The following is a 10782-nucleotide window of genomic DNA, read 5'->3' on the forward strand; positions in this document are numbered from 1 at the left end:
CACCTCTACCTCAGGACCTTTGTTAATGTGATTGCCTAGAATTCTTCCCCCAAATATTTGCTGGGCTCACACTCTCACTTCCTTTGGGTTTCTTCTAATCTCTGCTGAGCAGAGATGCCTTCCCCAAGTGCCTTAAATAAAAAGATACGCTACTCACTATCTCTGTTCTCAGTGTTTAATTTTTCTTTGCATCACTTACTGACACATAAAGTATCTATCTTTTGTCTTTTTTTTCATATAACATCCTTATACCTCTTATAGAATGTGAGCTCCATGTGAAATGGAGATTACCCTGTTTACTAGAGCAGACCATGGAATGTAGCAGGTGCTCAGTTGGCATCTGTTGAAGGAGTTAAATGGAAAGACAGGAGAGGAGGAGTTGTTCTAGGCAGTGAGAAGAGCACATCTGAACTTACATGTGCCTATACTTTGTGCATTTGAGAACTTCTGCCTTTGAGGACTCCAAGATCAACTCCTCAAATTGGGACTGGCCAGAAGCTTATAGACAGCAACTGGCAGGTCATAGAGCTTGGATAGCAGAAACAAAGTCAGAGATGAGAAGAATACAAAGACTATACAAATCTTTCATCCCTTTCTTCCAGGAGCCCCAGAATTTTCAGCAAGGAGAACTTCCCAATTCAAGTTATGTAGGTTAAAACCAGATGGTGCAGAAAGATTACTGCATCAGGGCCAGGGGCTTTTGTGTACTTGACTCTGACTAGATGGGTTTGCAGTTGACTTCCTTATAAACTGATTTCTCTGAGATTATCCCAAATGGGAAAATATTGCTTGCCATGATAAAAGTAATGATTTGTGCATGCATGATGCATGAATAGTCATCATGGACCAGAAACTGAGTTAAGTGTGTTACCTGAGTTGTCTCTTCAAATACCCAAAGTAGGATTAAAATAGCAGAGGTGGATACCACAATTCTCATTGTTTTACAAGTGAAGAGAAAGAGTTACAGACCAGTTAACTACCGCAGCCAAGATCACGCAGTAGAGCAAGTATGTGAGCTTGGATGGTATAACTTCAAAGGCCACACACACTAAATTGTCACATTGTCTAGAATGGACTTCTTGCAGAGAGTGGAACACAACTTTAGAGCATGGGGGTTTCAGAATCATCTGGATCATTAATTGTTGAAGAGAAAGGGAGTGGCTTGCCCATGTCCACACCGCTATCAAAAGGCGATGTTTCTATGTCCAGACCCAGCATTTGAGGCCCTTCCCACTGTACTTGTAACCTGTGACTGCTGGGTAACCCTTAAATGGGCAACCATCTAAGGTAAGTTAAGACAATCCTTTTATCTTCAAAGACTTTAAAATATGTGTCACTTTTCCAACAAGGAGAATGTTTCTTAGCATCTAGCACATGTGCTAACAATAACCTTGACTTTCTGAACAAACTTGAAATTTTACAGATCTCTGGGTAATTACCCCATCATTTGGTAAACCAGCATTACCAACCAGTCACTGAGGAGTAACTCAATGCCCACTGCTTGTCATAGCTCTGAAACTGGCCCCAGCTAAGCCAGGGGACAGGCCTGGCAGGGCACCTGCATCTGGCAACATCCTGCCTCACACAAGGCAGCCACAGCAGGGAATGTGAATATGGGAATATGAATAAACCATCGTGTATGTCTGGGGAAGAGTGTTTGACTCAGTGGGTCATTGCCAGAAGGATTTGGCTTTGCAGATGGTCATTCCCTCCATGGAGAGCAGAGCACCTTCAGCAGTGGCACCCACCTGACTGTACCCAGCTCATCTCCCACTGCCGTGGACAGTGATGGGAATGGCATGGGGAACATGTTTTGGGCTCCTGGAGCCAGTGGAACATGGCTGGAAGGGTTGGGTGTTGGCGTCAAATGGTGTCTAGCTCCCATCAGAGAGATTTTAGGCGTATCCTTGTCCTTCTTTGAGTTCTGGTCTTTTTATTTGAATACAGGAGACAAATATAACCTCAGAAGTTATTGCAAGAATTAATTTAGGCTATGTGGAGCAGGGGTTGGCAAATATTTTCTATGAAAGGCCAGATAGGCCTTGCAATCTGTCTGGTCTCTGTCACAACTACTCAATTCTATTGTTGCCAAAAGCAATCATAGACAGTATGTAAATAAATGGGTATGGTTGTGTTTCAATAAAACTTTATTTACAAAATAGGTAGCAGGCTGGATTTGGTTTGTGGGTAGTACTCCTGATGTAGAGCATCTGGATCAAAATCTGGCACATGCTAGGTACTAAGTAGAAGCCATTGTTATCATCATTATTATAATTAGTACTTCTACTGTTACTACTCTGCTGATTCTGCCATTTATAGCTGGGTGATTGCAACCACGATTGATTGATGGTGTAAAAATAAAATGAGACACACATATAATTATAGCAAAAATAATCAAAAGTAATAGAGTTATTCTTACTCTAACCAACACTTAGAGAAGGCTTACCATGTGCCAGTCGGTCTGCTAAGCACATTATACATATTAACTCTTTAGCCTTTTAAGCACATTACACATATTAACTGTTGAACCTCAGGTAGATTTTATTGTTATCCCCCTTCTGCAGGTCAGAAAACTGAGACAAAAATATCTTAATAACTTGTCAAAGCATATAGCTAGGATTCAAACCTAGACAACATGGCCTCAGAGCCCATAACATTTCTTTGCTTCCTCTTCAAGAGTGAGGCCTTCCTGAAGATTTGGGGACTGTGGCATTGCTCAGCCTCATTGAAGGGTTGGACTGCGGGCCTGGTCATGTCCTCAGCTTGGGCAGATTCGTCTCAAATAGCGCATAGCTGCCTGTCCTTGACTCTAATTGCTGGCCAATGTGGGAAATGTTTTGGGCACAGCTAATTACGTCTGAGCACCTGGGCAGCTCTCATTTACTGGTGCTAATTAAATGACTTCAGTGCTAGTGGTACCCATTACCTAGCTGATTACTTTTTCTCTGCTATTAACAGTGAAATTGCTGAGCCTGGAAAAGGTCTGTTGGGAAAGAAATAACTCTTATTTGGGTGGGATGATTATTTCATTTTTACTATATATTACGTCCTTTAAAACAACCTTTAGACAGCATTTCATTTTGGAAAACTCTTTACCAATCCCCAAATCCAAAATTTGGCAGAATTTGGTGATGATAAAATTTCTACTTCAAGTAAAATTTTAATTTCTCATGGATTTATTGCCATTTTTCGTAGCTGGGCATATTTCCCTTTGAATTTACAGGACTTCTCCTTCAAATGTCTCTCCAGAGCCCAGGATGTGTGTGGATCTGAGAGGCCAGGGAATGGCTTTGCTCTCTCCCCAGTGACCTCACAATGACCAATTAAACCAGGGAAGTAAAACAATCAGTTCCTTGCTGGAGACACTGTAACATCAGCCCTGGGAAAGGAGAAACAGCCATGCCCTCCTGTTGGCAGCAAGTTGAGCAACATGATCCCATGGGTCTTTTCCATGTATGACATGTGATTCATACATATATATGAGTGCAGTTCTCAGTGAGCCAGGCCCATGGGGGAGAATAAACCTTGCTTGCTTTCCATTTGACTCCCATATTTATAGGCAGGGGTCTTTGGGCTCTCTACATTCTTTTGTTGAACACATTTGGAGAGATTATTTTTTCTGTGCATGGTGGGTATTCTCTTTGTGGTCACGCAGTCTGCTGTTTCAAAAACCAACCCTGGGCGATCTTCCTCTGCTGGGTTTATTTGGAAATATCTGCATCCTCAGTGCCACTCACCCTTCAAAGCTGGAGAAAGCTGCTAGCCAAAAGCCAGATGGCATTTCTCCCCGCACCAGGTGGCGGGGAGAAAGATGGAGGCAAAGTTTATGGAGGAGACCAACCCAGACAGGAGCAAAGGGAGTGCTCTGGATAAAAATAGCTCATGTATGAACTCTCATCTCCCACTCCTTAATGATTTCTCTGCTGACGGCGTTTGGCTCTCAGAAGGGGAGTGGGCGCCGAGGATGGTTACTCAACTGGAGAGAAGCGGAGAGAACCCGCCTGCCAGGTGGGTTTTCCAAGCCTGCACGGCTCTAAACTTCTCCACATGTGAACAAGTGTTTACAGTTTTAAAGATGTGTTGAGTAATTGCACATGCGAGATAGCTCCCCTTTAATGCGCCCAGCATGTTCCAAGGCTTTCTACGAGAACACCCTGGTTGACAATGAAATTGTTTGCCTTCTCTGTGTTGAGGCTTAAGGAGGTACTGTTTTGTGTTGAGATATAATTGGTAGCACTTGTGCCTTTGTAGTTCTTTTTTTAGCTACTGAAAATTACTGCCTTAATCCACTCTTTGCTTACCCGGATTACCATAGAAGCCCCACAGAGCCCCCTTCACATCAGAGAATAGAGTGGCAGTTCTTAAAACTTATTTTGATGCTCACACAACATTTCAACATGCTGGGTAGAAAACAAAAACAACCACAGCATTAATTCTCTTTTAATTTCTCTCAATTTTCAAAAATTTTGAATCACTGCAAAATCATATAATTGTTCTTTTGCTATTTAAAAGTCATCAAAAACCCTCCTGTTTTTACAGATGGTTTTCTCTTTCCCTCCCCCACTTCCACCCCTTCTCTTAATTATTCCTTGCTCTCTTTATTTTCATGGGAAAATAGCTGGTGTCACCTCAGGGAGACAGGCAGGGCATTCTGCTTTGCTTGTTATTTTTTATAGAGTTCTTTGTCTTCTCTCTGGCTTCCAGCAAAACACAGCCAAAATAGTTTGGCAGATCACTTTGCATTAGTAAAACTCTGTGTCAGCCATAACCAAGGCCTGGAGTAAAGAACTAATGTCAACTCGCAAATACGTTGGAGAAACGTCTTGAGATCCACAAACATCTTCCCCTCAGCTCTCAGATGGGATTCCATGATCAAGCAAGACTGACGGGTGGCTGAGACGTCACCTGCTTGCCAGTACTTCACCTGCCCCAGGATCTCCCCATCTCAGTGGCAAATGATGGAACTTCAAAACCTGGCTGCTTCCTATCAATTAATTCCAGGGATGCATATTTCCAATTCAAAAATCTTTTTACTACTGTTTTGCAGTTTTCCCAACTGAGCACTTTGGCATCTGAGAAAGAGACTCTGAGAGGCATGGCCCTGTGAGGACTGAGCCCTCCCTCCTAGTTGACTAGCTCTGCCCCTGCTCCGGACTCACTGTGGGCACCACCTTCATTCCTCCTGCAGGCCTTCTGCAGGCAGTTAGATAGGGACATCCTCACCTGAGATATTTGCGCTTATGTGGAGAAGACCTTACGATTTCCAAAGTCTTTTCAACATTTGAGTCTGAGCTTCTGTCTGGCTGGAATCAGACATTAATTACACGTAAATGAGAAGTAAAATCTTATTAACATTTCTTGCTTTCACCTAAACCTTTTCCGTGAGGCTGCACTGTCTCCCCTCCTCTTAAGCCAGGGTTAGAGCAGCCTATAGATGAATTTTTCTGTTAGTAGGATGGTCTGGTGGCAGCGACAACTGGAGAAGCCCCTGTCTTTTCCTCCCACTGCATCCCACTCCTATGGCTGTAGCAGTGGAATTGGGATGCTTATTATTGCAGGATAATTATTTATTCCTTTGCAATTTTGTGGGATTCTTGAGGATAGTTTCTGTGGTTGCTCACTTTTGTGCAACTCTGATTTTTGTGTAGAGTAGTTGCTCAATAAATATTGTTTGGCTAAATTCTATATTCTCTCTGAAGTGGTGCTTATTTCTGATTGGCATTAATCCTAGAACTGGCACTAAAGATAAAATTCCTGCAGCATGGCATAGAGGTGCAAGGGCTATATTGGAAACGAGAAGTGTAGACACGGCCTTGGAGGGTCTGTAGTCGGTCGGCAGAGTAGTCGGCACCAGGGTGCTCCCACACGGAGGATGGCGGTGATGCATGGGCAAGCCTGGAAGGTCTAGAAAGGATTTAGAAGAATGCAGGCATCCATTTACTCATCGGCGGGTATAGGGTGTCTGGGTGAGGGGAGCAGATACTGGCTGGGGTCCTGCAGTCCCAACAGTGAACAGGAGAAAAGCAAACACTCTCCGTCTGGTGTGTACCGCTTACTAAGGGAGGCAGATGATTACATGTGTAATTAACAGTTCCAAGAAGCTCTGTAAAAGAAAGGTGCTCCCTCCCCAGCAGGGGCTCAAGAGTAGTAGACCTGAATCCAGGGATCCTTGGACAAGAGAAAAGAAGGCAGATGATGAACACAGGGCCTTGGGCCCAGAGCATCAGAGCCGGTACTCAGGATCATGACGGGGGCCCAAGGCAGGGATGGAGTTGCAGCAAGGGAGGCTAGATACTAGATCCCAGAAATCCAGGTTGGAACTCCTTAAATCTCTCTCGCCTCAGGTAAGGATTAGTCCGGAAGAAGGAGACACAGCTGAGCTTAAAGTTCTGAGCCAATTTCACTCCAGTCATTCATTCACGGAGCACCCACCACATGACTGATAATGTCATAGGCAAATAGCAAAATCAGTACAGTTCCTGTTCTTACAGAGTTTTCACTCCAATGGGAAAAATGATCGAGTAGTAATTATACAAATATATCTAATTACAGACTGCTGAAAGTGCTAAGAGGGAAAGAAACAGGAGCCATAGTAACCAGAGGGTCTAATTTAAAGTAGATTTTTACTGAGGTCTCTCTGAGGACCCAAAGTTTGGCCTAAATGAGTTAGGCTGAGGAGAAGCAGGTGGAAGAGCACTTTAGGTAAAGCAAACAACATGTACAAAGGGCCTGTGGTCTGCAGAAAAATACCCACTTCCCCTCCCCGCCGCCCCCCCCACCCACCCACAGATGTTCACACCTGAATCCCTGGAGCCTGTGAATATCTTACCTAACATAGCAAAAGGAACTTTGCAGATTAAGGTTATGGTCCTTGAGATGGGTAGATAGCCTGGATTATCAGGGGGCCCCAATCTAATCACACGAAACATTAAAAGGAGAGAAGCTTTCCCAGCTGCAGCCAGAGAATGATGTGCCAACAGAAGGGTCAGAAAGATGCCACATTTGAAGATGGGCTGTACACTGGAATGCAAGCAGCTTCTAGAAGTTTGGAAGGCAAGGAAACACATTCTCTCCCACAGCCTCCAGAAAGGAATGCATCCTGGCAGACGCCGAGGCTTTAGCCCTGTGAGACCTACATGGGCTTCCGACCTAGAAAACTGTAAGATAGGAAATGAATACAGTCTCGGTACATACCAAACAGCTTGGTACATTCCAGAGACCAAAAGATGGTGGCTGGTATGGCCACAGCATTGTATATAAGACAAACACACAAACCATTTAAGTGACTGAAACAGGGAAGCGACAGACATGATGATCTGATTTCTATTTTGCAATTCCATTTTAGATGTTAGGTGGAGAAAGGACTGGGGGGTAAGCATAGAATGGATAGACTAGTTAGGAGTCTATTTTAGGGGCCCTCACAAAAGGTGGTAGGAGCTCCGATGAGGGTGGTGTCAGAGAAGAGAGGGTAGTGTATGCAGTTGAGAGCTGTCTGGTGGTGGAATTAATCAGATGTGATGACTGACTGGATTCAGGGAGCAAAGGAACAGAGGAATCCAGGATACCCCCTCTCCTCCCCAGGCTTCTGACTTGATCAGAGGGTGAGAGCAAAGGTCTAGAAAGCTGGGCAGAGGCAGGGTTCGCAACACCCAACCACTGCACAGATGGCTCCACCTGCCACCAGCAAAGCTGATCACTGAGAAGCATCTGTCATCTCAGAAATCCTCCAGAAAGCCAGGGAAATGCCTACTGCAAGATCCACTGGTTGGGACTCTTTTTGAAGGTATGAGTGATAGAAAAACCAACGTATCTTAGGCCCAAAGATAATTTATGCTTATTTTTAAGCTGGAAGTCCAGAGGTTACATCTGGCTTGGTCTGAGCTTGATTCAGGGTTCAGATGATGTCACAGGGCTCATCCCTTGGCCTCACTTCCTTTAAGGGGCTTTGTTCTCCATCCCTGTGTGCTGACAGCCCCAAGTCCAGCAAAAGAGAGTGTCTTTATCCCAGAATACCCAGTAAAATTACTGAGATTCATCTTGATTGGACCAGCCTTGATCCATTCCCACCACCACCACTAAGGACACCTCAGGACAGGGAAGGGAAGGTGCTGGATGGCTTTGCCTGGGTTGGGAGTTCCACTCCTTAAGCTGTGGCCAGAGAGAGAGAGGAAGGGGTGGAGGCCCAAAGAGAAGTCAGAAATGCTCCCTGCAGGAAACAGGCTGGATAGGCACAGAACAGCCAGCTCCTCAGTCCCCCATGCAAACATCCACAATCCCTGGCTACTTTACTGATTCCTAGCAAAAGTGTGTGCAGACCCAAACATATGGCTTTTTGACTGAGAACCATGTGTAAAACTAAAGCGAGCTGAGTTCATCATCAGGGCTGTCTCTTCCGTTGGCTGTTGTTTGTCATAGTCACAGTGTGAGTAGAACAGAAGTGCCAAGTTGGAGGGGATGGGAAGGGTAGATCATGTGAAATGGCAGGTAGTGTCAGGGAAGAGGCTGGCTTGGGAACTACAGATGAAGGCAGTGGTCTGGGGCCACTGAGTGTGGGGGCAACAGAACATTCTGGGGCATTGCTGGGCTGTCCATCTCAAGTGTTGGGCACATCTCTGAGGAAAGGTCTTTGTTTTGGTGGCCCCTTCCCATGGGAAAAGCAGTGTCCCAATGGCCAAGGGTTCCCCCTGCCCAGGCATCTTGTCCCTTGCTCTCGTCCTGGCTCTTTCCTTTCGCTGCTGCAGCCACAACCATGAGTATGCTCAGTCTTCAGAAGAGGCTTGCCTCTAGTGTCTTCCACTGTGACAAGAAGAAGGTCTGGTTCGACCCCAAGGAGACCAGCGAAATCGCCAATGCCAACTCCCGTCAGTGGATCCAGAAGCTGATTAAAGATGGGCTGACCATCTGCAAGCCTGTGATTGTCCATTCCTGGCCCGATGCTGGAAAAACACCTTTGCCTGCCAGAAAGGCAGGCACATGGGCATAGGTAAGTGAAAGGCTACAGCCAATGCCCAAATGCCAGAGAAGGCCATGTGGATGAGGGGAATGAGGATTCTGTGCCAGCTGCTCAGAAGATACCATGAATCTAAGAAGATTGATCACCACATGTACCACAGAAGATACCATGAATCTAAGAAGGTTGATCGCCACATGTATCACAGCCTGTACCTGAAGGTGAAGGGGAATGTGTTCAAAAACAAGTGGATTCTCATGGAACACATCCACAACCTGAAGGCAGACAAGGCCTGCAAGAAGCTCCTGGCTGACCAGGCTGAGGCCCGCAGGTCTAAGACCAAGGAAGCACGCAAGCACCGTGAAGAGCACCTCCAGGCCAAGAAGGAGGAGATCATCAAGACTTTGGTCTAAGGAGGAAGAGACCAAGAGATAAAAGCTCCCCCTTTGTCTGTACACACTGGCCTCTGTGATTACATAGATCAGCCACTAAAATAAAACAAGCCTTAAAAAAATAAATAAATGGCATATAATTTCCGACTCTTCCCCAATTCAGGGAGGCCATGGGAGTTTCAATGAGCCTCAGGGGGCTGTGTGTCTTCAGCAGACATTATTTGAGGGACTAGGCAGGGCCTGGGGTCATGGGATCCACCTCTTGGCCCTACTGCCTTTGGGTGAGCTCAGTAACTGAGTAATTGAGAAAGGCATGGGTAATATCCTGAAGGCTCTCTAGAAGGCAGTGATGTGTGTGTCACATCTCAGAAAAGGTCCTTGAAAAAATAATGCTAAGACCTGGGCACATAGGCAAGGGACATTTTATTTGATATGGCCTATGGGCAGTTCAGACCAAAGTAGATACCGTCAGGGCTCTGGCTATAGTACCCCAGCTCTCCTCATTGCTTTCTATGCTCACAGATTGCTACTGCAAGCAGCTAAGGCTCCCCCGCTGATGGCATTCTGTGGCTGGGAATGTGCTTGTCCCCATTCTAGGGTGGGCTGGATTGCTGGGTAGGTAACACCACCAGGAGCAGCTCTCACCAGTGACTGATGGGAGTTGAGGAGTGAAGACTCAGGCTCCCCCAGTGCCACGTACTCTTAGGAAGACAATATCCTCTCTCAGAAGCCCCAGTGAGCAGAGATGAGCTGGGAAACAAGCTCTTTGGTAGGAGAGAAAGTAGAATAAGGGTCTCATTGATCCACCAAATCCCTCACTGCCAGCTAGGAGGGGCATTGCTATGTGTGCCCCTCTCTGATTATACAGGCAGCCTTGCCCTTCACTACAGGGCTGTGGGTGCACCAGGGAGCAGCACCCCTCAGACCCTGACCCAGGAAGCCTGCCCACCTGCCATGGCAGCCCTGGCCTGCTGGAGAGGCTGTTACAGCTGAGCTATGTCTCCCTGATCTCCAGGATGGTTAGGCTTCTGTCCAGCCAGCTCGAGCTATCTCCGGCAGGCCCTTTTCTATTTGGCCCCAGCGCTGCAAGACACGCTCTGAGACCCTTGGGTGATGGACTGAATTGATGGAGCAAATGGTTCCGAGTTCCCTTCTCCACTTTACCTTCCCCAGGGCATCTCACTTCTGGGCTGCCTTTATCTTCACACCAGAAGAGTGCTCTCTATGCTTTACTGTCAGTAGGATTTTAAAAAATAGAGTTTCTATGGTGAAACAATGTCCCTTGTTTGGAAATACGCAGAGCTTTATAAAATATGTTCCTGTGTTTTCCTGGATCAGGGCATATTGTAGAGTCTAGGGATTTATTTACAATGAAGAAATTGTTTTTGCAAATTGTGGTTAAACAAAGGGATTGTTTTTGGAGAGCTGAGTAAAGGAGAC

The 10782-nt window shown here is 45.8% G+C and overlaps 1 pseudogene; it reads left to right on the plus strand.

Moving 5' to 3' along the window:
• Nucleotides 1-8740: 8740 nt before the first annotated feature.
• Nucleotides 8741-9385, plus strand: LOC100583319 (annotated as a pseudogene).
• The last annotated feature ends 1397 nt before the right edge of the window (nt 9386-10782 follow it).

The sequence above is a fragment of the Nomascus leucogenys genome, chromosome 3, assembly GCF_006542625.1.
Source record: "Nomascus leucogenys isolate Asia chromosome 3, Asia_NLE_v1, whole genome shotgun sequence".
Lineage (NCBI taxonomy): Eukaryota > Metazoa > Chordata > Mammalia > Primates > Hylobatidae > Nomascus > Nomascus leucogenys.